Here is a 6889-nt window from a genome sequence, read left to right as displayed (position 1 = left end):
GCTAGCTACAAGGAAGCAATGGCAGGCCCTGAGGCTGCTATATGGAAAGAGGCAATGGGCAGCGATATCAAGTCCATGTATGACAACCATATTTTGAATTTGGTTGATATTGTACAAGGTCGAAAGATAATTTGGTTCAAATGGATCTTCAAGAGGAAGGCCGAAATAGATGGAAAGGTACACATTTTCAAGGCTCCACTGGTTGCGAAGGGCTTTACTCAAACCACAGGGGTTGACTATGATGAAACCTTCTCACCAATGGCCAAGATAAAGTCTATTCGGATAATGCTCGCCATAGCTGCATTTTATAACTATGAAATTTGGCACATGTATGTTAAAACCTCTTCCTTAATGGGAAGTTGGTTGAAGATGTTTACGTAAGTTAGCCAGAGGGTTTTATAGATGCAAATCATCCAAATAGAGCGTGCAAGCTTGAGAAATCCATATATGGACTGAAATAAGCATCTCGTAGCTGGAATCTCTACTTTCATGAGAAAGTCAAAGGGTTTGGTTTCTCTAGGAGTGAAGATGAGTCATGTGTGCGTATCAAGGCTAGTGAGAGTATATTCTCGACATTCCAACTTTGAAAGAAGTTAAATCTTGTCTTGGAAAGTGTTTTGCCTTGAAAGACCTTGGAGAAGCAACCTATATTCTCGGGATAAGAATCTTGAGAGATAGGAAGAAGAGACTAATTGGAATTAGTTAGATCACATACTTGGATAAAATACTAAAGAGGTCTAGTATGGAAAATTCCATGAAAGGAGAGCTACCTATCCAAAATAATACCAAATTGAGTAAGACTAAAACTCCTAGTACAAACGAAGAGATAGATGATATGAGTCGGGTACCTTATACCTCGAATGTGGGGTTAATCATGTACGCTATGAAATGTACTCGCCCTGATGTGTCATTTTCCTTGAGTGTGATCAGTCGTTATCAAGAAGGACACAGTGGTCGATTTAACCTGTGAATCAGAGTACATAGCTACAAGTTGTAACACTCCAATCCAGGTATTCCATTGTACATATTTAAGTAATTTCATTTTTGAAAAAAATACCTTTCCGTATGATGGGCATACATGTGGTACGCTTAGCGTACATGAGAGATGCACATTGGGTGGTTGAGGCTCGTACATTGGGTGTACGAGCAGGGATGCGGGGCGTACGTGTCAGGTGGCTAAAACCTTAATATCTTGACTTGCACCCTATTTAAGCAACCTTATATCATTCGGACCAAACCCTAATCAACCTCCATAGCCTCATTTCGTCCCTTAACCCCATATTTTCATAAGAGTGTTATCCTTGAGCTTAAAGAGTGTATTGGTGGCCAGTTTAGAGCATTCAAAAAGGAGAAGGTGGTGAGCAAGCCTTGGGTGTCTTTGAGCTTCTAGATCCTGCATCTAGTTCATCTTGAGGAACTTCTGGAGGTATAAAGTCATAACCTTGTCATCTCTTTTGTTAGTTTGAGCTAGGGTTTTGTTATGGAGTCCATTTTTGGTCCTTGGTCCCTCTCTTGACAGTTGAGCAACTCCAAAGACTAGGATCGTTAGATCTAAGCTCCTTGAGCATGTTAGATTCATAAAGGTGCCATCTTGAAGGTTGTTTTGATTCCATGCATGATCTTGAAGTCTTAAATGAGGTCTTAATGGGAAGAATAGAGTATTGGGGACCCTTATGGCATGCAAGGGCACAAAATTGCCAACTTTATGCCCTAGGACATCTTAGTGGACTCAGATCTAAAGTTTAACATTGAAATTCCAAGTTTAAGAACTTAATGGTCGTGGTTCATAATCAGCTTGTACGCCGAACCTAATGTCATGTACGATGGACGTACAACCAAGGGGCTCAGTATGCTAAGCGTACTGGAGTGGTACGTTGGGTGTACGCACCTCAGATAGGGTTTGGCTTCATGTGGACTTGTGAGCTTACCAGCCTAGCAAGGAAGACCACAAGGCGACTCGTGGCATAATAGCAAGACTATGGTTGGCACGTAGCGCTCCGATTGGTTATGTTTATGTATGGCTCATGATTATGTACGTTATGTAAGGCTCGTTTGATATGTATGTGTGACATCCCCAAAATCACGACCAGAAAAGACCGATTTTTATTTATGCTTTTAAAATAAATTCAGAGTAAATCCTTTTGATTTGAAAGAGTTGCGGAATTTGTTCCCAAAACAAAACATGATAAAATAATATTTATCAAAGCATTTCATCAAGAGATGCATTTTCATTATATAATTAAAACTCGGGGTGTCATGTTCTGATACAGACCATTAAGCATAAACAATAACATTACAAGTCATTCAACAAATATATACATATACATACTTGTAAACAAAACAACTTGATGGTTCGTCCATCTTACGCCCTTGCACCACTTCCTGTAATACAAATAAAACTGAGTGGGTCAGGCTTGGGAGCCTGGTGAGCATATAGGGTTTTCAACCCACAATAAATAAATTATATTTAATTTCACCAACCAATCACTATCCCGATTACCCATTCCCGTTATCCTCACTTTACGTCCCTAAAACAACATCTATCTCAACGGACCTAATCTAGGATTTTCATCGGGACGGACATTACTGCTAAGGGGTTTCCTCAACAATAGATATCCTAAGGCAACCATGAGGGGGATAGAGTACATCGGTGAACACATCGTTCACAACACCTACAGGTTATGAACCTGCTAGCATTCCACGAGACTGTCTAGAAGGAGTCTGTGGTCATTATCCATACTCTGCTAAATAACTAGGTCAACAACAACAACAACATCGAGGCCTCTCATCTGTTTATTACACACCAACTATCTACCCATGTTCTACCCAACATATTAGTAGATAAAAATATACATTTTTATACATAGTTTAAAACCTGTATATCATTTTCATTCAATATATATTCCACATAACAGATGAGGCATACCCACATAACACGTATTTCATAGAAAATAAATCGGATCTATGAGATTAAAGAGAGTGAATATACATTCACGTACATAACAACAAAACTATACACATAACACGTATTTCATATAAAATACTTCATAATTATGCATTAGAAGAAAGTAACTACACACTCACTTGATCAGAAGATGATCAGACAGCACTACGGCTTGTAGAAGTAGTAATCCTCAGCAGATCTAGAAGATCTCTACAAAAATCGAACTTCTCGCGGGCAAAGCTTCGGCTTGGAAACCGCACTTCTCGGGATCTTCGGGATCTCGGGACTTGCTTCGGGACTCGAGAATATTACCGGGGCTTTGGGGTGGCTTCGGGGGTAAAAACGCAGAGCTTCGGCACAAAGAGGAGAAGAAATTAGCAAGAATACTCAGACCCCTCGCATCCTATTTATAGGAGGCTAATGCCTCGGAGTACGCGGGGCGTACGCCTGTACGCTGGGCGTACGGGATCCGAAATGCGTCACTGCATGCGTCATCCGAAGTGTCGACACTCTAGCTGTACGCAGGGTGTACTCGAGTACGCTGGGCGTACTCCGGATGAGTCCGGTGACTTGTCTTCGGATAAGGCCAGATTTTATAATTAAATTTAATTATAAATTATTTAATAAACTTCGAAAATTCATATCTCCTTCATACGACCTCCGTTTTCGACGTTCTTTATATCCACGCGAAGGTGAGACTACGCTCTTCAACTTTCGTTTAGACTCCGTCGGCTAATTTTGAATTTATTTTTATTATTTATTTTTAATAGGCCGGGACAGAAAATTTCGTTATAAATTTATAACTTCTTCGTTTGACGTCCGTTCTCGCCTAATTTTTTTATCGCTTTGATACTAAAAATGAGATCTTCGATTCTCGTTTAGATCACTAATGCTAAATATCGCTCTAACGTAAATTTCACTTTTTACGTTATTCAGCGTTGTCGGTTCTGTCGCGAAACTTCGACAGGTCATAACTTCCTCGTTATAACTCGGATTTCGGCATTCTTTATATCTTCGGAAACCTTGTTTCAACTACTACAACATTATCTAAAGATATCGAGTTTATTTTACACTTAAATTTTGATGCTTATTTTTATTCTTAATTAATCAAACCACATAATTAAGCAATTAAGCACAAAACACATAATACTCATATAATACACTTCTATTATTTCAAAACGGGTTACAAAGGTTAACCTAGACTATCACATTGCTAAAAAAGGCAAGCCCAGAAACACAGGCGTTACAGTATGGTATATGATATTTGGGGAACTCACTAAGCTTCGTGCTTACAGTTTGTGATTTCCAGTTTCAGGTATTTCCGGTTCGAAGGGAAAGGGTCTGGCTTGATCGCAGCACATACACCCATGTTTTTTTGAATATGTGATCTTTGGGAATGAAATCTGATAAATGCTTTGTATTGAAATGTTGGCTATGTTTTGAAAAAATTACTCTATTGTTTTTAATATAATAAAAATGAAATTTTTACCCTTTATTTTTAGGATGTTACATTGCACAATTGGTCCCTTGAGGAAAATGTTTGCATTTGTGGTCGTACGTAGGGTGTACTTGAGAGTACGCGCAGTATACTCATGTAGCTTGGAATCGCGCGATGATCCGCTAGTATGTTGGGGGTACGTATGGTACACTGGGCGTACTAGCCCATACTTCAAACCCTAATCTTGAGGGTTGCTTCGTATTTAAGCAACATTATGTCCCCATTTGATCATCCTTATCAGCCACCATTCCCTCCAAAAACCCTAATTCCAAGATTGAGTTGCTTGTGTGAGTCTTGTGAGCTTACTGAGTGTTTTTGGTGCATCTAGTTGAAGAAGGAGACTAGAGAAGAACGAGTGGGTGCTAGCAAGCTTGTAGATCCAGGAACCGTTCCTCTTGGTGCATCATTTTTAGGTATAAAGTTTATACCTTGTCAAGTTTTCCATTATGTAACACCCGGATTCCTAGGTATGAGATTTTGTTCCTTTATTTTTGGGTTTTGTTGGGGAACTCGACGAGTTAGCGTCTAGACTCGCCGAGTATGGTCGCGGATTCGTATACGAGTTCACATCTGGACTCAGCGAGTTTATGAGTGGACTTGGCGAGTCCAAGTTGTTTAATGAAACCCTAATTTCCAGGGTTTGAGACCTATTTAAAGGCCCTTATGGTCGTCCATTGCGACTACCCCAGAGAGAGTCCTAGATCGCTTGTGAGGAGAAGAGAGACCATTGTTGATCATTTGTTGGTGAAATTTAAAGGAGAAGGTGACCATGGCAAGAGAAGGCTGAAGGAAGTGCAAATCTAGTGTCTTTAGAGATCAAAGGCTTCATATTAAGGTATTCCTTCGGACCTTCTCCGGTTTTGGGTGTTGATTCATAGAGTTAGGTTTTTTAAACCCTTTGGAAGAAGAATATGTAGAGTATTTAGTCCCCTCTCGAGTTTGTGCTTTGGATATGGACTCAAAGAGGTCCAGATACTTTAACCCATGGAGCTTTATGAGTCATTTTGGGGTTTTTGGACTTAGGTTGCCATTTTTGGGACTAAATCACCATTTGATGCCATTATGTTGATATATAAGCATCAAGTTTCGAGCTTTACGTGACTTTCGTGCTTGGGAAGGCCAGATCTATGGATTAGGGGCACAAATCTGACCTCAGGAGGTCAATAGAGCTGGTACATGGCATGAACTCGCCGAGTTGTTCTTGAGACTCGGCGAGTAGGGTTAGGGTTTCACGTGAATCGCTTTGTGAGTAAACTTGCCGAGTTGGGGGATAACTCAGTGAGTCAGACAGTGATTAGAGGTCTAGGGTGCAAGGCGGTACTCGCCGAGTTGTTCTTGAGACTCGGCAAGTTAAGTCCGGGTGGCCCCGCGATTCATGCCAGGTGTGACTCGTCGAGTAAAGAGAAGGACTCGACGTGCCAAGAGATTCAGTGGAGACGTGTAGACTCGCCGAGTCACCCAAGTGCACTCGACGAGTCGGGTCAAAGTTTGACCGTTGACTTTTGTTGACTTTAGGGTTTGGTCAACAGTGAGGCCTTTGAGCCAGGAGAGGGGTAAAATGGTCTTTTACCCTTCTGAGGATGTTAAGAAAGGTTGGAGTATAGTTATATTTATGGGAGTATTTGCTTTATGTGATTAGGCGGAGGCTAGATCACATTTCTACCGAGATAGAGACTTACCGAGATACCTGAGGTGAGTCTTCTCACTATACTGTACCTAGGAAGGTACCTATGTGTGATCGGAAGGTCTTGTATGCTATGAGTTACATGTTTTGTATGCTATGCGTTGCATGTTCTGTATGCGTTATGTGTGTAATATGTATGATATGGGCCGGAAGGAACTATGACGTGGACCGGAAGGTCAGGGAGTCATGGACCGGAAGGTCGATATGAGTAGGACCGGAAGGTCTACTAGGACTGGGACGGAAGTCCCCTGAGACACATGGGCCGGAAGGTCATGTAGTGTATGGCCTGGACAGGCGTATGTGTGTAAGGGTATTTTGGGGAACTCACTAAGCATTTATGCTTACAGTTGTTGTGTAATGTGTTTCAGGTACCAGCGAGGACCGTGGAAAGGCGTCGGCGTGACTCGTACACACTAGAGCAAGGATTTGATTTTTGTGATCTTGGGATACGATATGTTTTGATAACTATTATTGGATATTTTGTAAAATATTTTATGTGAAAATGGTTGTGACAAAATGAAATTTTTGTTTTGAAATTTACGTTGTTACACATTAGATCTACATGGTTGAACTTTTATGAACTTTTGTCCCCAAGATTGGACCTTTATGAGTTTGGAGCACTCTAGGGGCTTGTAGTTGTACTTTCATTTATTATAGGACTTGTAGATTCATAAAAATGATTGCTTGATCATTTCCTATGGCTCATGCATGGAGAAAGTAGCTTAGGATGTGTTCGAAGTTTAAGTTTGTTGCATTGGGACTT

Source organism: Lactuca saligna, chromosome 7 (genome assembly GCF_052625555.1).
Source record: "Lactuca saligna cultivar CGN05327 chromosome 7, ASM5262555v1, whole genome shotgun sequence".
NCBI lineage: Eukaryota > Viridiplantae > Streptophyta > Magnoliopsida > Asterales > Asteraceae > Lactuca > Lactuca saligna.
This window is presented reverse-complemented; position numbering follows the sequence as displayed.